Raw genomic sequence first — 22157 nt, 5'->3', positions numbered from 1 at the left:
TTTTTCAGTGTTTGGAAATGTCATTTCTGCTTTTCCACTTCCCCATTGCTGGCCGTGAGTCCTTTTGCGGCAAAGTGCTCTGGTGTCATTTTACAAAGGCATTCTTTGTAAAAAAACCTTGCACCGTGTTGACACCATTGGTGGGGCAATAACGTCCCAACTCTTGGAAAAAAAAAGTCATTGCTTCACTTGCACATGACATTATTGTGCCAAAAATGGAATTGGGCCTTCCTTTGTCGACCAAAAATGGGGATGATCTTCTTCTAACAAGAGGGCTTACAATGAATTGAATGGTCTCTCCAATGTGACCCATTAGGTTTCATTAGCAGACCATTTGTTCCAGCTGTTTAGTCACCAATTAACACAACATCATTCGTACAGTATAATGCTGCAGCCCCATGTTTTTGTAAACCTTTTTGTTTTAGAACTACAGGAGTTCATATTGCACTTTTTGGTATGAATAATCCACACAATAATGTGTTCATATAAAGAAAGAAAGATTTGCATTTATATAGTGTCTTTCATGACCTCAGGACATCTCAAAGCGCTTTACAGCTAATGAAGTACTTTTGAAGTGAAGTCGCCCATGCAATGTAGGAAACGCGGCAGCTAATTTGTGCACAGCAAGGTCCCACAAACAGCAATGTGGTAATGACCAGATAATCTGTTTTTTTCTAGTGATGTTGGTTGAGGGATAAATATTGGCCAAGACACTGGGGAGAACTCCCCTGCTCTTCTTTGAAACACTGCCATGGGATCTTTACATCCACCTGAGATGGCAGACAGGGCCTCATTTTAATGTCTTATCCGAAAGACAGCACCTCCAACAGTGCAGCACTCCCTCAGTACCGCACTGGAGTGTCAGCCTAGATTTTGTGCTCAAGTCCCTGGAGTGGGACGTGAACCCACAGCCTTCTGAGTACGAAGGCACTCATTCAATTCAAAAGGCCCTGAAATGGCTTGTTGGAAAAGGAACACAATGCTTTTAAACTTGCCCTTCATTTGTGTTAATTGTGACTTACTCATGTGCTGTTAGCACTTGTGTGGAGTGTTCCAGGACAAACAGATGGAGTTAGTTTTAATTCCTCTTTAAGCTGATTGCAGTGTTTCACATTAGCGCAGGTGTCAAAATAATGCACTACGGCTTGTCAGACTCTGTTTTCAGTATTAACTGTCAAGACCACTGCCAAACTGTCTAGGTGACTGTTTGAGACAGCACACTGCCACGTGTCCTCTCTGACTCTCAGCTCACAGTTTCAGGCCTCGTCGATTGTAATGGGCCTGTCAGTGGGACTACGTTCTTCACAACACAAAAGCTGTTGAAACTTGCTGCTCTACAAAGGGACTTAATGGTCTCAAAACCCTGAGGCCTTCAGATATTTTGGCTCATGATTCATTCAGAGAGGGACGTGTTCCATGTCAGAATATTGAGAAACGTCTGTGGCTCCGCCCCGCTCCTTCCCCCTTCCACACGAATCATTAAATTAGTTGTTTGAAAGGCTAATTTAATGAAATTCAAGTTGTACATCTTAAAAATATGTTTCTCCTTGGAGACAATCATGAGTTGAAATCACCATATTGGCAATATTAGTAATAAATATCTATGGAGAGAGAGAAACAGAGTTAATGTTTCAGGTCATGACCTTTTCATCAGAACTGGAAGATCTTAGAGATGAACAGCTTTTAAGCAACCTGGCTATTAATCTCTTAACGTCTTCCAGATCTGATGAAAGGTCATCGACCTGAAACGTTAACTCTTGTTTCTCTCTCCACAGATGCTGCCCGACCTGCTGAGTGTTTCCAGCGTTTTCCATTTTTACTTCAGATTTCCAGCATCCTCATTTTGCTTTTGTTTTAGTAATACATACGTTGATCCACTTGCATGAAATGTCTCTGTTTGGAAAGATGCTCACCCAAAAGGGGGCTTTGTTAAACCCAGAACATAGGGGTTTCATTAACTTCTTCAGTACTAATGTCGCACTGCACAATTTCAAACAATAACCTCTTACCAGCAGCAAAAATAAAACCTCGGGTTCAGTGTTTAGTGATAGATGCCATCCTGTCTTAGGGTGTGCTGAGTTCCATACATATAGAAGCAGTCGCAGGGGCTACCACAGACACAGAGCACCATATCCTCAGGAAGTCGAAGGTTAAATTTGCCAGATTTAGTATATGTGCAAAAGTACAGCTCGGGAGATATTTGTGTTTTGCCCAGTCCGTATTTAATTTAATTTATTTTCGTCTTCATGCTTTCATAAAATGTTTTGCTTAATTCTGCTTTCTAATTTAGGCGGTAATATATACTCTGAAGGATATTATTTTTTTTTAAATGCTTAAAGTTTCACTCTTTAGGATTACCACAGTCCCCATTCAGCCTGTTCAACCTTTCTCTCGGTAACCTGTTGAGGATAGGGTTGCCAACTCTGGTTGGACATATTCCTGAAGATTTCATCACATGAACACCTGCCTTCAACTGCCCCGCCCCCACACTCCCACCATTGGCCGCCCGACATGTCCATCCTCACGATGCCCCGCCTTCCCACACCAATCGGAAAGTGAATAGACTCTTCATTGCCTGAATAATTCTTCACTGTCAGTCAACAGCCTTTTTTCCCATGTCCGATATTTTTATAACTAATAAACAAAAGTGTTCGAGGAAATTACAAAAGAACACAATTCTTTTAACGTCCCTATGATTTTTCTTCTGGATTTTGCTTGCAGCAGTGTCCTGGAGATTAGTCTTTAATTCCTGGAGAATCCAGGCCAATCCCTGAGGATTGGCAACCCTAGTTGAGGTGGATGTGATGGTGTGGAAGTTACCTGTGAAATACGGAGAAACTGAAGGTGGGCAGGTGCATTCTGCTCTCATTCAAAATGCTGGAACCCAGTAGGTCTCAGGGTCGATGCCCAGGCTATGTTGAGTTGGCATTTGGGTTTCCAAATTGGCTTTAACTTCTTGGGTTAAGGAAGGAAAAAATCAGAGGGGTTTTCATTCCCAATCATTATCCAATGACCCCCACTCCCCGCCCCGTTACTGGATAGAGTGCATGTGCGGACGTTGGCCACAAAGCAGCTCTGAAGAAATTCCCGACCACTGTGTGAGGACAGGATTAGGCAGAGATGCAATGCCGTCTGAGGTCAATAGTCTGCCAGCACTCAGTGTCCAGACTCACACGTGAAAAATGGCTCTGTGGGTCGCACTCCGGCCTCTGAATCAGCAGATCGTTGGGTTCAAACCCCACTCGTGAGACTCGAGCACCTGACACCGTGGTGCAGTGCTGAGAGAATTTAGGTCAGCGAGCACAGGAGCAATGGGAGAACGGGACTTGGTGCGCATTGGGATACGGGCAGCAGAGTTTTGGATGAGCTTATGTTTACGGAGGGTGGAAGAGAAGAGGCCGGCCAGGAGAGCATTCCACGTGCCCAGCCTATAATTTTTCATCCATCTTAATAGACAGAAAATCATGGCCAATTTCCTGATGTGTGCTCCCTCGCATGGACTAAGAGCTTAGAAGCCGAAGAGTGCCACAATTTGGAGATGGCTTTATCAGAATTTGGGATGCTTCTTGCTTATTGACCTTTGCAACAACAACAACAGCAACTTGCATTTATATAGCGCCTTTAACATAGTAAAAACATCTTAAGATGCTTCACAGGATTGTTATCAGATAGAACTTGACACCAAGCCACATTTTTTTTAAATTTGTTCATGGGATGTGGGCGTTGCTGGCAAGGCCAGCATTTATTGCCCATCCCTAATTGCCCTTGAGAGGGTGGTGGTGAGCCGCCTTCTTGAACCGCTGCAGTCCGTGTGGTGAAGGTTCTCCCACAGTGCTGTTGGGTATGGAGTTCCAGGATTTTGACCCTCATAAAGAGATATCAGGAGGGGCTTGGTCAAAGAGATAGGTTTTAAGGAGAGACTTAAAGGAGAAGAGAGAGGTGGAGAGGTTTGCGGAGGGAATTCCAGAGCTTAGGGCCTAGGCAGCTGAAGGCACGGCCGCCAGTGGTGGAGCGATTAAAATCGGGGATGAGCAAGAGGCCAGAATTGGTGGAGCACAGAGATCTCGGAGGGTTGTAGGGTTGGAGGGGGTTACAGAGATAGGGAGGGGCGAGGCCATGGAGGAATTTGAACACAAGGATGAGAATTTTAAAATCGAGGTGTTGCCCGGCCGGAAGCCAATGTAGGTCAGTGAGCACAGGGGTGATTGGTGAACGGGACGTGGTGCGTGTTAGCATGAATACAGCAGAGTTTTGCAAAGGCAATGCCAAGCGTTACTTTAGGATTTTGAGGGGGGACTTCCTCTTCTCCAGACGCTAATTTACACAACCGTAAGACAGGCTGAGCTAAAGTGAAAGCAGCATTTGTTTCCACCTGCCAAGCAAGGGAGTTTCATAAACTCAGTCATATCAAATTGGAGAGTTATCGTGGATGTCACTAACAGAGGATGGCCAGGTTTCAACTCGAGGGAGGAGAGTTCTATAATAAAGATGGGAGTAGATGCAGGATTAAAAAAAAAACTTTGCGACATTGGAAAACATGATCTATTTGCTCAATTCTCAGTGAGACTGGAGGGTGAATCTTCCGATTGCTCACTGCCGGCCCCGAGCCTTGGATACCAGCACAGCACACTGAGAAATCACAAGAGCACAGCCCATTGACTCTCGAGATCTGCTGCCATACTGGGAGGGCATGTTGGAAAATTTACCCTTGTGAATCTGGAAAGGATTGCTTCTTATTTAGATGCTTGTGCCTAGAAGGGCTAAATTGTGGATTTAATTTAAGCTTAGTCTTTGGTTGCATTGACTGGCTTTGTATTTCCTCGAGTATAGAAGATTAAGGGGTGATCTGATCGAGGTGCTTAAGATGATTAAAGGAGTTGATGGGGTAGATAGAGAGAGACTATTTCCTCTGGTTGGGGGAGTCCAGAACAAGGGGTCATAACCTTAAAATTAGAGCTAGGCCGTTCAGAGGTGATGTCAGGAAGCACTTCTTCACACAAAGGGTGGTGGAAATCTGGAACTCTCTCCCCCAAAAAAGCTGTTGAGGCTGGGGGTCAATTTAAAATTTAAAAACTGAGATTTATAGATTTTCATTAGGCAAGGGTATTAAGGATTACAGAACTAAGGCGGGTAAATGGAGTTAAGATACAGATCAGTCATGATCTAATTGAATGGCAGAACAGGCTCGAGGGGCTGAATGGCCTACTCCTGTTCCTATGTTCCTAGAAATGAGTCCAGAGAATCGTGAGCGAGATAGGCCCGACACCTGCCTCACTCATTGCCCACACATTTCAAAAAGGGGTCCTTTAATAGGTGTTAGGCCCCTAATTTACATATTTGAGGTGCCCAATACCTGTTTTAGGCGACTGCCAGGGTCGCCTAAAAAAATGGGCCCCAAGGATTTAACAGTATGACCAACACCTGTGCAGATTGGGCATAGGCCATCCCACTGCTAAATTAGTGTGCATTGGGCCCGTTTTATGCCTGAAAAAGTTATTTTTCCTAGTTCAGTGGATGCATACGTGCTGTTGAGATCTGTATGGGGAGTAAGGTCACACCTTAAGATCTGAAGGGAAAACTTCAAGCTTTCCACGGTGGGCCTAATCCTACTTCAGGATGGTTGCCGGAGAAGAATACCTTTCCCTCCAGTTCCCTCCATGTTTCCTCTGTCTCACCCAGCTTATGAGTTGTGTTTCACCAATTTCATCTTCCATTGTGCACCAGAATTAATTTACTATTTCCCTTCAGTTGTAAGCCAGGTTGTAAATCAAGCCTGTGGCCTTTAAATTACACTGCGTGTTGATGGGTTACAAATAAAAAAGGAAGACTTGCCTTTATATAGCGCCTTTTATGACCTCAGGATGTCCCAAAATGCTTTACAGCCAATGAAGTACTTATGAAGTGCAGTCACGATTGAAATGTAGGAAACGCGGCAGTAATTTGTGCACAACAAGGTCCCACAAACAGCAATGAAACAAATGACCAGATAATCTGTTTTAGGAGTTACTTGAGGGATAATTGTTGGCCAGGACACTGGGAGATCCCACCTGTTCTTTTTCAAATAACGCCAGTGGGATCTTTTATGTCCACCTCTCTCTTATGAGGAAAGATTGAACAGGTTGGGTCTATACTCATTGGAGTTTAGAAGAATGAGAGGAGATCTCATTGAAACATAGAAGATTCTGAGGGGACTCGATAGGGTAGATGCTGAGAGGATGTTACCCCTCATGGGGGAATCTAAAACTAGGGGGCATAGTCTCAGAATAAGGGCTCACCCGTTTAAGATGGAAATGAGGAGGAATTTCTTCTCCCAGAGGGTTGTGAATCTTTGGAATTCTTTACCGCAAAAAGTTGAGTCATTGAATACATTCAAGGCTGAGTTAGACACATTTTTGATCAGCAAGGGAGTCAAAGGATATGGGGAAAAGGCGGGAAAGTGGAGTTGAGGTAAAAATCAGATCAGCCATGATCTCATTAAATGGTGGAGCAGGCTCGAGGGGCCGAATGGCCTACTCCTGCTCTTATCTCTTATGAGAGGGCAGTCAGGGTCTCAGTTAAATAACGCATCCAAAAGACAGCACCTCCAACAGTGCAGCACTCCCTCGTACTGCGTTGGGAGTGCCAGCCTAGATTATGTACTCACGTCTTTGGAGTAGGGCTTGAAAAAACCTTCTAAGTCAGAGGCAAGAGTGCTACCAACTGAGCCAAGGCTGACTTCAAGATGGTTAACCGGCTCATCTGGAATTCCTGCGTCTGCTATTTCAGTGGCGGCATTAACCCATTTAAAGCGACACTTTGCTAAAGTAATGGACAAAGATTCACCAAACGAATGTATTAAGCATTGGTACACTGGTATCTCACGGTATATCTCGAATGCCTATGTGCATAATGCAGGACCACGTTTCCCAATTAAAAATGATAAAACTTAGAAACAGTTCCTGGAATATTGAATCATAAAGGTCATTCTTGGTGCAATGAGATGAGATATTACGTATTCAGATGTGCAGCTTGCTTTTTTCATGCTCCTATGGCAGCTTATCTTAGCTGTGTTACTATTGAATTCTTAATTGAATAACTAATTAATAGATTAACGTAAGGCAGGTTTAATCAATTCTTTTGGAATCCTTATCCTTTGTCTCAACTAAATGAGAGGCAATACAAGAGTGAAAGTTGGCCTTTGTAGAATAAATTCAAAATGGTACTTTATTCTTCTGCCAGCATTACTGTCCAAGCTTCATCTGCCATGAGGTACAACAATCAAGGCCTTGTTGGCTTTCTCACTGTTGAACTGCTCACATCAGGAGAGCAGCAGATATGATACTGTGAAGTGGGAAGGATTTCCTCTGTGTGCTATATATTCCATGAAATTGTGAAACTGCTTATAAAGAACAGGCTTACAGTTTCATTAATATAGCTTACCAGAGAAAATGTTCTCCCAATAGGCCTGCGTCATTTAAGAAAAATGTCTTGACCAGTACATTAAATTGGCCGTTCTCTAAAAACTAAGCCCTAGTTTCTACTTCTATATCATGCCAATTTCCAAAGCAGTAAGTGTGCTGAGAAGGAATCGGACCACCTTAAGCATTCCCATCAAAATTCCTTCTGACCCATAATACGCCACAGCAATACGATGTATCAAGCCCATCGGGCTCGTGAGATAGTCACTCGGCAATTTATATTTTAGTAAATGACCGAATTTGCCATGTATCTTACATATTCAATTGCAATGTAATGGCATTGAAAGTGATATCCGAAGCTTACTTTTCAGAGAATCATAGACTCATACTGCACAGAAAGAGGCCATTCGGCCCATCGTGCCTGTGCCAGCTCTTTGAAAGAGCTATCCAATTAGTCCCACTCCCCTGCTCTCTTTCCCTGTTGTCCTGCAAAATTTTCCTTTTTAAATATATATCCACTTCTCTTTTGAAGGTTACTATTGAATCTGCTTCCACCACTCTTTCTGGCAGTGCATTCCAGATCATATCAACTCACAGGGTAAAAAAAATTCTCATCTCCGCCCCTGAATTTTTTGCCAATTATCTTAAATCTGCGTCCTCTTACTTGTGGAAACAATGTCTCCCTATCCACTCTATCTATTTTGCGCCTTGAAAACCAATAAAGCAAGAATAATGAACTGGGACGAACAACCATTGGCCAATATTTATCCCTCAACCAACATCACTAAAACAGATTATCTGGTCATTATCACATTGCTGTTTGTGGGATTTTGCTGTGCGCAAATTAGCTGCTGCATTTCCGACATTATAACAGTGACTACACTTCAAAAGTACTTCATTAGCTGTGAAGCGCTTTGGAATGTCCTGAGGTAGTGAAAGGCACTATATAAATGCAAGTCTTCTTCTTACTACTACTAATAATGATGATTATAATAATAATGCAACAACAGAAACATAAAAAGCAACAACAACTTGCATTGATGCAATAAAGCTTAAAACGTTTTAAGAGTGTTGGGTAGGAAGGGCCAGAATGTTTAGTGATCCGGAATAGGCCATTTCCACATTCATTAGAAAAGACACAATTATTCTTTGCGCTTATGTCTCTTCTGGGACAGGAATCCATTAATGAAAGTGTTCAACATGTTTTAAAGAATGTAGCACTGTACTTATGCCATGACTAGCCTGATCTTATTAAACCAACACGAGGGAAAAACTTACTTGACCTCGTCCTCACCAATCTACCTGTCGCAAGTGCATCTGTCCATGACAGTATTGGTAGGAGTGACCACCGCACAGTCCTCGTGGAGATGAAGTCCCGTCTTCGCACTGAGGACACCATCCAACGTGTTGTGTGGCACTACCACCGTGCTAAATGGGATAGATTCAGAACAGATCTAGCAGCTCAAAACTGGGCATCCATGAGGCGCTGTGGGCCATCAGCAGCAGCAGAATTGTATTCCAGCACAATCTGTAACCTCATGGCCCGGCATATTCCTCACTCTACCATTACCAACAAGCCAGGGGATCAACCCTGGTTCAATGAGGAGTGTAGAAGAGCATGCCAGGAGCAGCACCAGGCGTACCTAAAAATGAGGTGCCAACCTGGTGAAGCTACAACTCAGGACTACATGCATGCTAAACAGCGGAAGCAACATGCTATAGACAGAGCTAAGCGATTCCACAACCAACGGATCAGATCAAAGCTCTGCAGTCCTGCCACATCCAGTCGTGAATGGTGGTGGACAATTAAACAACTAACGGGAGGAGGAGGCTCTGCAAACATCCCCATTCTCAATGATGGCGGAGTCCAGCACGTGAGTGCAAAAGACAAGGCTGAAGCGTTTGCAACCATCTTCAGCCAGAAGTGCCGAGTGGATGATCCATCTCAGCCTCCTCCCGATATCCCCACCATCATGGAAGCCAGTCTTCGGCCAATTCGATTCACTCCACGTGATATCAAGAAACGGCTGAGTGCACTGGATACAGCAAAGGCTATGGGCCCCAACAACATCCCAGCTGTAGTGCTGAAGACTTGTGCTCCAGAACTAGCTGCGCCTCTAGCCAAGCTGTTCCAGTACAGCTACAACACTGGCATCTACCCGACAATGTGGAAAATTGCCCAGGTATGTCCTGTCCACAAAAAGCAGGACAAATCCAATCCGGCCAATTACCGCCCCATCAGTCCACTCTCAATCATCAGCAAAGTGATGGAAGGTGTCGTCGACAGTGCTATCAAGCGGCACTTACTCACCAATAACCTGCTCACCGATGCTCAGTTTGGGTTCCGCCAGGACCACTCGGCTCCAGACCTCATTACAGCCTTGGTCCAAACATGGACAAAAGAGCTGAATTCCAGAGGTGAGGTGAGAGTGACTGCCCTTGACATCAAGGCAGCATTTGACCGAGTGTGGCACCAAGGAGCCCTAGTAAAATTGAAGTCAATGGGAATCAGGGGGAAAGCTCTCCAGTGGCTGGAGTCATACCTAGCACAAAGGAAGATGGTAGTGGTTGTTGGAGGCCAATCATCTCAGCCCCAGGGCGTTGCTGCAGGAGTTCATCAGGGCAGTGTCCTAGGCCCAACCATCTTCAGCTGCTTCATCAATGACCTTCCATCCATCATAAGGTCAGAAATGGGGATGTTCGCTGATGACTGCGCAGTGCTCAGTTCCATTCGCAACCCCTCAGATAATGAAGCAGTCCGAGCCTGCATGCAGCAAGACCTGGACAACATCCAGGCTTGGGCTCATAAGTGGCAAGTAACATTCGCGCCAGATAAGTGCCAGGCAATGACCATCTCCAACAAGAGAGAGTCTAACCACATCCCCTTGACAATCAACGGCATTACCATCGCCGAATCCCCCACCATCAACATCCTGGGGGTCACCATTGACCAGAAACTTAACTGGACCAGCCATATAAATACTGTGGCTACGAGAGCAGGTCAGAGGCTGGGTATTCTGCGGCGAGTGACTCACCTCCTGACTCCCCAAAGCCTTTCCACCATCTACAAGGCACAAGTCAGGAGTGTGATGGAATACTCTCCACTTGCCTGGATGAGTGCAGCTCCAACAACACTCAAGAAGCTCGACACCATCCAAGATAAAGCAGCCCGCTTGATTGGCACCCCATCCACCACCCTAAACATTCACTCCCTTCACCACCGGCGCACTGTGGCTGCAGTGTGCACCATCCACAGGATGCACTGCAGCAACTCGCCAAGGCTTCTTCGACAGCACCTCCCAAACCCGCGACCTCTACCACCTAGAAGGACAAGAGCAGCAGGCGCATGGGAACAACACCACCTGCACGTTCCCCTCCAAGTCACACACCATCCCAACTTGGAAATATATCGCCGTTCCTTCATTGTCGCTGGGTCAAAATCCTGGAACTCCCTTCCTAACAGCACTGTGGGAGAACCGTCACCACACGGACTGCAGCGGTTCAAGAAGGCGGCTCACCACCACCTTCTCGAGGGCAATTAGGGATGGGCAATAAATGCCGGCCTTGCCAGCGACGCCCACATCCCGTGAACGAGTAAAAAAAAATGCGGCACACATGAGGTGATAGATTTCAAAAGAATTCAGTGTTGTGTCATCCACCTTTCTGTCGTGGATCTTGTCAGCTCTCCATGGATGAGCATGTTGAATGAATCAGGCTCAGCCAAAATTTAAGATTGGTTCCAATCTCATGTATTGTGTCCAATTCTGGGCACCATGCTTTAGAAAGGATGTCAAGGGAGGGTGCAGAGGAGATTTACCAGAATGGTACCAGGGATGAGGGACTTTAGTTATCTGGAGAGACTAGAGAAGCTGAGTATGTTTTCCTTAGATCAGAGAAGGTTAAGGGGAGATTTAAACGAGATGTTCAAAATTATGAGGGGTTTTGATCGGGTGGATAGGGAGAAACTGTTTCCACTGGCAGGAGGGTCGGTAACCAGAGGACACAGATTTAAAATAATTGGCAAAAAAGCCAGGGGGTAGATGAGGAGAATTTTTTTTACTCAGTGAGATGTTATGATCTGGAATGCACTGCCTGAAAGGATGGTGGAAGCAGATTCAGTAGTAACTTTCAAAAGGGAATTGGATCTCTACTTAAAAAAGGAAAAATTTGTAGGGCTATGGGGAAAGAGCAGGGGGGTAGGACTAATTGATAGCTCTTTCAAATAGCTAGCACAGGCATGATGGGCTGAGTGGCCTCCTTGTGTGTTGTGTGATTCTATGATTCAGCGTATGGCGGGAGGACATATTGGATGAGATCAGTAGGAATAGTGGAATAGACTTTCAACTTGCTTCCCGGGTGTAAAACTGGTATTGCAGATCAGCCGTCCCTTATAGAAACCAGTCCGATCTCCGCCCGATCGGACAAGTTTTATCACGAGCGGGTGTTCCACTCCACCACATTACCATCCAGGGGTTGAAGTTGAACATTACCCCCAGTACCTCTAGACCATCAGGAATAAGCCTCCATGGACAGACACCCCTCCTCTTAGATAATGTGAGAGGATCTCCGCTCCCAAGATAACCAAGGAAACAGTAGCATGGATGGACGCTCCAAGCAGAATCCAGGGAAATAGATTCGCAGGGTAGACTGTCCCGTTGTCCTGCTTTCTGGGTGCTTCAGGCTTTCTAGATGACCACAAAAATGGGTATCGTGGACATTGGCCTACTACAGGAACCCTGGTGTCAGATGAATGTCAACAGTTGTTTGTTGGAGAGCTTGACCAATTGTCTGCCTTTCCTTTCCAGAGGCCCAGGGCCGAAGCATAGATTTCTCTTAAAATAGAAAGAAAGGAAAGGACTTACATTTATGTTGTACCTTTCACTACCTCAGGAAGTCCCAAAGTGCTTTACAGCCAATAAAGTACTTTTGAAGCATAGCCACTGTTGGAATGTAGGAAACAAAATAATAATGAAATGGAATTGAGCAGGTGTACGGTGGAATCTTAAAACTATGAGACCCCTCACCTCACCTCAATCTTTCCTTCCTCCTACTACCTAAGGGCTTTTAAAACTTACGGGCGTTTAAAACCCAGGCATTTGTTTTCTCAAAGGCAGGAAGGCAGAGGGCAATCTATCTCGAAGATCTATTTCTTCAATATCTTCGAATAGCATTCATCCATGGCTCCCATTTCTCTGGTTATCTTAAGACCTTCTCATGCTATCTAAGGGGAGGAGTGCCTGTCCACTAAGCCACGTTCCTGATGGTCTAAAGATACTCTCCCTGCTGAAGTCATCACATGTACATGTATTGTACTATCTGCCTTTTAAAGGAACAGGCGCATGTAAGCTGACGCTTTTTTATAAAACATGTGTTGATTCAGATTTGGGAATTAGTCTGTAGCCCGTCCCTATAGCATGCAGTCAAATGTGGCAAAGTGATATTATTATCCGCAGTCATTAAATAGGGGCTAATAGCTAAACAGAAAATTGTTGAATTTCCACTTTACCCTATAAACCATGGAAAAACAAATCTTGTATTGAATAATTTGTCCCATTACTTCACCAACCCCCCCCCCTCGTTTCATTTTGGAAAACTGTAAAACCTATTTCAAAGAATTTCAGTAACAAGGGAGCATGGACTGAAGATTATTATTAGATGCACCTTGGGACATTTTTCTACATAAAAAGCGCTATAAAAATGCAAGTTATTGTTGAAGGAGGGAGTTAGAACAAATATTTTCATGCAGGAGATTATTAGAACATGGAATGCTTTACTAGATGGGTCCATTGCAGTAGAGTTTACCACATCACTTAAAATGGAATTGGATAGGTATATTCAAAGGAAGTATGTGAAAGGATAAAGGGAAAGAACAGCAGAATTGGTTTGGAATAGATACCTCCAGTTGAAGAGCTAGCATGGGCATAGGTACAATGGGCTGAATGGCCTCTTTCTATGCTGTAATTTCAATGATTCTACGAATAAGAAATTGAATCAACATGGCATCTAGGGAACTGAGCCTTTTTCACCACGTTAAATCCAGTTAGGACGTACTGCTTTTAAGTAATGCTCGTTATGTTAGCTGTCTTCCTGCTCTTGCTGGGGATACTCACTCACAGAACCATAGAATCATATAGCACAGAAGAAGGCCATTCAGCCCATCATGCCTGTGCCAGCTTTTTGAAAGAGCCATCCAATTAGCCCCACTCAACAGCAGTTTCTCCACTCACGTTGGACAGCCTCTGGATTTGAAAAAAAGAGACATTCTTGATATCACCCTGGGTGGAGACTCAGATTTTGGGTTCAGATGTTTGTACCTAGGTTTCTGTTACTGATTCCCTGTTACTAATCCGCATGGAAGGAATGAAAGACCGAGTTGGTAATGATCCAGTGTTGTAGAAAGTTGAGGAGAACGCATTTCTGAGCTGTAGCTCTTTCTTTCATAAAGACACTGTAGCCTTTTGATGGTGATTGACAGCTGTCAAACATCTGTACATACTTTAATTTGAGCTGAGAATGATTCAGCCTCTAGCCATACTTCAAAAGCCTTCATATGATCCTGCAGTAAATATGATCCTCGATTGGTTTTCTTCAATTTAATTAGAAACGTAGACACATATTTTTCCTGTCGAGAATCTTCATGAAGGGTTAAGACAGATAATGAAAGACAACGCCAAGCCTGAATAGAGTTGTCAAGTCAAAAAGTAACAGTTGGATAGTATTGTGCTTGGGTTTTTAAAGGTTATGGATTGCAACAGAAAGAGAAGACTGAGGGAAGTGTGGAATTCCACATTTTTAAGGTTCTGGGAAAGCTTGAGTTATAATGGAAGTAGGTGAGGATGCAGTGGAGATGAAAGAGCATGTTGATTGCCATATTAGGAGCTAAGGAGGAACAAGAGAGGGAAGTTTAGAGCAACATTGAGAACAGTCACTTCTTGTTAATGACCACCGATGTCCATGGCGTGCTAGAGCCAACATGGTTCAACTCTAGAAGATGAGGAATTATGGTCTCGCCTCGCTGAAGTGTCCCACTGACTTAATTTCAATTTTGTTGCCAGTGTTCCCTCCGGACCTGATGGTAAGGTGGTGATAAAGGAGGTGGAATGTGTAAGAGAGAGAGAGAGAGAGAGAAGCAAGGAAAGATAGAGGAGAACCGAAATCAATAAAAGCAATAAAAGACTAAGAAAGAGATGGCAGTCAGAATAAAATGTGTGGAGTGTGAACGGAAAGATCTACAGAATCAGATGACGAACACAAGGAATGAGATTAAAAAAAAGTAGAAAGTTAAAAAAGATATCAACCCAAAACCAGAAGTGGGAGAGGCACAAATGTTCAAAACGTGGAGAAGTGAATGAGAATGATGGAATGGGAGAAGCCGTCAAGGACGTACAAATTAATAGCACGTCCATACATATTAATCCTCTCGGCAGTCAACTGAGGCTGTGCAAAAGTCCGATATACAGCACGATGGTTGTTCAATAGAGATGAGAAAACCTGTCTTAGAATCAATGTAAATTGTGATTATGGGTGCCCGTAGGGGCCATAGGAATATCTGTCACAAAATATGAATGTGATTGAGTTAGATAAGCACATACAATAGTACACACAGTATTGGAGACCTGTGTTGATGTGTTTCTTAGGAGCTGTAAAAGTGGACCACACAGTATATGTGCAAAGACAGGAAATGTACCGTGGTCTATCCTCCCCGCAACCCCCCACCCCCCCACCGCACCCCCCCAGTTTGGTTGCTCTAGTTCCACTCGAGTCTCACACTTACTCAGTGTTTAACAGGAAACATTTGAAATTAAATATAGGTTTGTGTCAGTAAAGTTGTTAGCCAGTCACTTAAACCACAGCAGTAAGGCTGAGTGGTCGACTCCTGTTCTTATGTTCCTAGTAGATAGATTATCAAGTCCTGAAAACCCCACTGGCTAATAGAGTGGCCATTAAAAGCTAAGTTTGCATAGCTCAGTAGTCACTTCACTATCTATCTGGCGATGGTCAGAATGAGCGTAGCTTACGTGAAATAAAGGACTCCAAGTTGATTAAACCATTTGGCTGCACTTACTTTGTGGTTTACCAATCTCTCTGTTCCTGAGTCCAACGTGAACCATATTTATATATGGGGGAGGGGGGGAATTATTCAGCTCTCCAGGTGATCTTGTTCCCTGCCTCTGTAGATACAGTAATGGCTGCAGCAAGCACAAGCTGTCATCGACAACGAAGCTTAACATTAGATCCACCATTTTGTTTTGGCCATGCTCTCGGTCATGCAACAGACATTTTGCATGCATTTGTTGCCTTCAAGTAAAGGATTAATAAAACTTTCTGACTGAATAGGAAAACAGCACCCAAGAGATAACATTGTTTGAATTTACATCGAATGATATCGAATTTTTACAGAACAGAAACAGGCCATTCAGCCCAACTGGTGTTTATGCTCCGCATGAGCCTCCTCCCACCCCTCTTCATCTAACCCTATCAGCATATCCTTCTTTTCCTTTCTCCCTCAAGTAATTATCTAACTTCCCTTTAAATGCATCTAAGCCATTCGCCTCAACTACTCCTTGTAGTAGCAAGTTTCACATTCTTGCCACTCTTTGGAAGAAGTTTCTCCTGAATTCCCTATTGGATTTATTGGTGACTATCTTATATTTATGGCCCCTAGTTTTGGTCTCCCCCTCAAGTGGAAACATCTTCTCCATGTCTACCCTACCCAACTTCATTGACAACTTTAAAAGAACAGAACGGGACCCATTGCTATCAGTGACAAGATCACACTTCGCTATTTAAATGCTAGGCATTCATTTATTTTTAATGATTTAATGCCTCAGTTAAATTATTGGAGAGATCAGGAAGCAAAACCATTCGGAGGGGTGAATGATCCTTACTTCCGGAAACATGTACACTGCTTCATTTAAATCAGAGGGCTGCCTTCAGACACAGTAATGTAACATAAATGGAGTAATACTGTTTTTCCATTGGTGCATAGTTTCAGCAGCCCTCCCTGGGATGCAACGGCTAACTTGTCTGCAACTCAAATATATACAGTAATGGTTCTAATGAATGCTTGGGCATAATTCACATTGAAGTCATAGTCAGAGAGCTGAGCAAAGCACAAAGCAAAATGCACCTAACTAGTTCAGTCAATTTGACTTCCCCTATTTCACTATAGGATACATTTATTTTGGCCATTAGTAGAAACTGCTAGGCATTTGCATGATAACATCAACGAGACTAATTTCTACCATACAGTCTTTGTTGACGAGTGATAAGCAAAGCTTTTCTTTTGTGTTGGGATAGGAAGAAAAACATTACATCATTGTTCTCATGGTGATATTGGATGTAAATTGCAAGAAAGAAAGAACTTGCATTTATACAGCGCCTTTCACGACCCCAGGACATCCCAATGAAGTACTTTTAAAGTGTAGTCACAGTTGTAATGTAGGAAACGCGGCAGCCAATTTGCGCACAGCAAGATCCCACAAATAACAATGTGGTGATGACCACATAATATGTTTTACCAATGTTGTTTGAGGGATAAATATCGGCCAGGACAGCAGAGAGAATTCCCCTGCTGTTATTTGAAATGGGATCTCTTACATTTAACATCTCACCCCAAAAGCAGCACCTCTGACAGTGCAGCACTCCCTCGGTACAGCACTGGGAGTGTCAGCCTAAATTTTGTCCTTAAGTCTCTTGTGTGGGACTTGAGCCCACAACATTCTGACTCAGAGGCGAGATTGCTATCAATTGAGCCATGGCTGACTCAACACGCAATTCTGCCATCATGTTCTCACTGGCCTACATTGGCTCCCAGTCTGGCAATGCCTCGATTTTAAAATTCTCATCCTTGTTTTCAAATCCCTCCATGGCCTCACCCCTCCCTATCTCTGTAACCTCCTCCAGCCCTACAACGCTCTGAGATCTCTGCGCTCCTCCAATTTTGGCTGTCAATGGTGGAGCGATTTTATTCGCTCCACCATTGGCGGCCGTGCCTTCAGTTGCCTAGGCGCTAAGTTCTGGAATTCCCTCCCGAAACCTCTCCACCTCTCCACCTCTCTCTCCTCCTTTAAGACGTTCCTTAAAACCTATCTCTTTGACCAAGCTTTTGGTCACCTGTCCTTATGTGGCTTCCTGTCAAATTTTGTTTGATAATCGTTCCTGTGAAGTGCTTTGGGTCATTTTACTACGTTAAAGGTGCTATAAAATGCGAGTTGTTGTTGTTGTGGTGGTGGTGGTGGTGGTGGTGGGTTGGCAAACAATTGCCAAAAAGGTTTGTGAAACTCTTATTTCTGAAGACACCGTTTAAAATTCAACCTGTCTATACAAAGCATCTTTTAGCATCAACTCACAGCTATACATTTGTCAATGAGATGACCTTAGGCTAATTGGTTCAATACTTAAACGTTATACACCTCCAAGCAAACAGTTGCCTCTCTGATTTTTCACCAGATGTCACTGTCACAGATTAATTGCTGCCTATTTGGGTGTAGCATTGTATCAGTTACAAGATAATAATCTTATTAATATTAATGATAGTCATAAAAGGGCTAGCTCATCTTTAATTATTTATTGCCTGTTTATAACAGGAAAATCTACTGAGTTGGCAAACAAAACCAATGAGAAAGTGAACTCCTTTGCATCAAACATTATTACTTTGCCAGACAAATTATGAACACTGGGACTCTTTAAAGTTAAAACTCAGTCACTCATCTTCCTTTTCATCTTGACAGCTAATTTCCTTTCCTATCACATTTCCGGCTCCTACTTTATCTTCTTGAGATAGCTTTCATTTCTAAAACTGTTCAGGGAGGGGCAGGGTGGGGGAGAACTTGGAATTGTACAGTGAGACAGTTCAGCATCCCTTCACCCCTGGGACCTGGGTTCAATTCCAGAACCAGACTGATGAGCTGAAGGATTACCCACTCTGCACAAAATGCTTGGGCAGCCATTGCCAGTTTGAGCCACAGCACACCCTCAATTTGATATTAGTTGGTGATCTAATTGAGAGAGACCACAAAAATGGTTTATGGTAAATGTCCAACTGCCCTGTAGGGATGCCCTTTACAGTTAAAGCTGAACCACATCATTTGGAGCAGAATTGAGGAAGCTTTATCCTGCACCTAGCCCATGTTCTACCTTACCTTAGTGCTTGATACTGAAACCAGAGGCCTAAAGTAACAAAGGTGTTTCACTTTCCAGCACAATCTGCCTTCATGTTAGTGAGCATAAAATTCACCAAAATTGGTTCTTAGGGGTATAATACTTGGTCATGAGTTTCTAGTTTGAAGTGGTCTTCTTCCCATTGGTCTATTTGAGGTATGTCCTATCAGTTATACGAGTGATACTCTTGCTTTTCCAGGGTTGTGTTAGTTTTTGGTTTTGCCAATGGCAAAGGAAGTGCCAGCCAGGAAACCAAGAAAACTACCTGCTCTATTACAAATAGTGCCATGGAACCTTGAACTTCCACATCATAAAAACTTGCGGCATAAAAGAAATTCTCCTCATCTCCCCTTTGGTTGTTTTGTCAATTATCTTAAATCTGTGTCCTTTGGTTACCGGCCCTCCTGCCAGTGGAAATCTCCTTAATTACTCTATCTAAACCCCATGGTAATTTTGAACACCTCACCGATCTTTAACTTGCCTTTGTTCCCTCTGTCTCCTTGCACCCATTGTCCATTTTGGATGCATGACCAGTTTGGCAAAAAGCTGTTATTTGATTGGATCAAAACCAACACCGTAGGCTGTTGTTTCAGCAAAGGCCTGATGATTTCACGCAGCTGCGTCAACAGCAATAAACTTTTGGTGCATTTTCTCCACCTCCAACAGGAAGCGTTTGCCGACACACAAGCAACCTTGTTGGTTGACCTCAAAAGAGCAGGTCGCCACGGAACGAGTAAGCTCAGCTATGAACTCGTTACCACATGGAGTAGTTAAGGCGACTGGTGCAGATGCATTTAAGGGGAAGCTAAATAAACACATGAGGGAGAAAGGAATAGAAGGTTATGCTGATAGGGTTAGATGAAGGGGGCAGGAGGAGGCTCGTGTGGAGCATAAACACCGGCACAGACCAGTTGGGCCGAATGAGCTATTTCCATGCTGAACATTCTATGTAATTCTGTGTACTTCTATGGCACACTAAGGGTTAATAATCCCTCCAAAGCAGCTCTCGCCAAATGGAAAACATTTGCTTTGAAAGTTATTTTAATTACAGCGGTGAAGTCACAAGATGAAGTAGTTACAAGAACTAGATGCTGGAGAAATGTGCTGTGTATTAAGTGAGGGTTTGGAGTTGGGAATTTCCCTTTAAGCAAATGAACGTATTTAGGGGCTACATGTATAAAACTGAAACTCTACGAGTGAAATAAAAGAAATCTGTAACTGTTACACGAATCTCAGGGTTTCAACCTTTAACAGCCAGTGGCTGGAAACGTATAATGGGTCCATCAGCATCTGAAAGAGAAAGATAGATTCACATGAAGAAGGAAGGCCCTTTGGCCCAGGGGAACTCATCTTCCAAGATTGCAATTCTACCGTCTTCCTATTACACCTTTTCAACATCCACCTGAGCAGGTGGACAAGGCTTTGGTTTAACGTCTCATCTGAAGGACGGCACCTCTGACAATACAGCACTCCCTCAGTACTGGAGTGTCAGCCTAGGTTATTACCTCAAGTGCTAAAGCGGGCCTCAAAACCTTACAACTTTCTGACTGACTCACAGACGAGAGTGCTACCAACAGAGCCAAGCTGACACGATCTGTGTCCTAGCAGAATGAAGGGTCTACGACTGAAATGACAAGCTTCCTTTTCTCTTTCAGGTCTTGTACATTTCCAGTATTCACTGTTTTTATTTCAGATTCCCATATTTCAGAATCCCATATTTTTCTCTTTATATCTACCTTTAATTTTAAGTTTGGAGCACGGAAAGAGAGGTCAGAATGTGCTACTGACCTGCTGTTGATTGGCTGTTACACTTCAAGCTCTGATCCCAGCCTGACTTTTACCTTTTATTGATATGAACTCAACCTCAATTTGTAGGTGTATTAGTCGGTGATTAAACAACAGACACAGCACAGACTGGAGCATGTTTCAGGGCAGTAGCACATTGAGGGGATCAGGTCAAAGGATTTCAAACTGGTGTTCCTCCTCCAGACCCCAGAGGTTCCCGAGATCAATACATTTGCTTCTGTTATCAGATTTCTGTATTTCTTTCATTATGTTGAACTATTATCATGTTATTTCGGTTGATCGATCTATCTATCTGCCTATCTATCTGTCATCTATCTATCAGCTACCTATCTGTCTATCTGTCATCTATCATCTATCCATCTATCTATCTATATCTATCATCTATCTATCTATCATCTATTTATCATCTAACTATCTATCTATCATCTATCTCTATCATCTATCTGTCTATCTATCTATTATCTATCTATTTATTTATCATCTATCTATCTATCTATCATCTATCTATCTATCTCTCTATCCGTCTATCTATCGGTGTCTCTCTATCTATCTAACTATCTATTTATCTATCTATCTATCTATTTATCTATCTGTCTATCTATTTATCTATCTATCTATTTATCTATCTATCTATCGATCTATCTATTTATCTATCAATCTATTTATTTATCTATCTATCTATCTATTTATCTATCTATCTGTCTATCTATCTATCGATCTATCTATTTATCTATCTATCTATCTATTTATCTATCTATCTATCTATCTATTTATCTATCTGTCTATCTATCTATCTATCTATTTATCTATCTGTCTGTCTATCTATCTATCTATTTATCTATCTGTCTGTCTATCTATCGATCTATCTATTTATCTATCTATCTATCTATTTATCTATCTATCTATCTATCCATCTACCTATCTCTCTATGTGTCTCTCTATCTATTATAGTAAAAATGTTAAGTCTGCATTTCTGGTCTTCACAACTTGACCTCTGTTGTCACATTTTTGTCACACTTTTTTATTTCACTTTTTCCTAGTTTTTTTACCGGGAGATTTCATTCCAAGTAGATTTTACATTTAAGGATCTGACTAATGATCAGATACTAAATGAATGTTTACTTTTTTAAATTAATTTGCTGGATGTGGGCATCACTGGCATTTATTGACCATCCCCAGTTACCCTGAGGAGATGATGGTGGACTTTACTTTTGAACCGCAGGTGGTTTGATGCAACTGAGTGTTTTGGTAGGCCACTTCAGAGGGCAGTTAAGAGTCAATCATGTTCGTGTGGGGCTGGAGTTACATATAGGCCCAGACCGGGTAAGGACGGTTGGTTTCCTTCCCTAAAGGACATTAGTGAACCAGTTGGGTTTTTACAACAGTCCAACAGCATCATGGACATTTTTATTGGCATCCGCTATTTTATTTCCAGATTTTTTTATTAAACTGGATTCAAATTCTCAAACTGCTATGTTGGGATTTGAACTCACGCTCTCTAGATTACTAGGCCAATAACACAATCACTACTTTTGATAATTTTCTTGAAAATTTGGAGTTTCAAAGTGACTGGTAGTTAAATGACTCTTTGTACGATTTTTACTCATCAAGGGGAGGGATTTTCCGGTGAATGGCACACTTTCCATTTCAGGATTAAGCAGCGAGCAATCCTAGATCAGGTGTCACACAGTTAGATGCGGAGTGACGCTCCCTCTGTCCCAACAAAATCCCTCAATCCCAACCTCAGAAAATCAGGCCCTACGTTTCACCAGTGTGCCATTTTTCCAGTTC

The 22157-nt window shown here is 43.0% G+C and overlaps 1 protein-coding gene across 2 annotated transcripts in view; it reads left to right on the top strand.

Annotated features, from left to right (window-relative positions):
• mbnl1 (muscleblind-like splicing regulator 1) overlaps positions 1–22157 on the top strand; it is a 580601-nt gene that overhangs the window by 311037 nt on the left and 247407 nt on the right. The gene's annotated exons all lie outside the window — the stretch shown is intronic.

Source organism: Heptranchias perlo, chromosome 13 (genome assembly GCF_035084215.1).
Source record: "Heptranchias perlo isolate sHepPer1 chromosome 13, sHepPer1.hap1, whole genome shotgun sequence".
NCBI classification, from domain to species: domain Eukaryota; kingdom Metazoa; phylum Chordata; class Chondrichthyes; order Hexanchiformes; family Hexanchidae; genus Heptranchias; species Heptranchias perlo.
The sequence above is the reverse complement of the archived record's forward strand: the minus strand, read 5'-3'. Positions and strand labels throughout refer to the sequence as shown.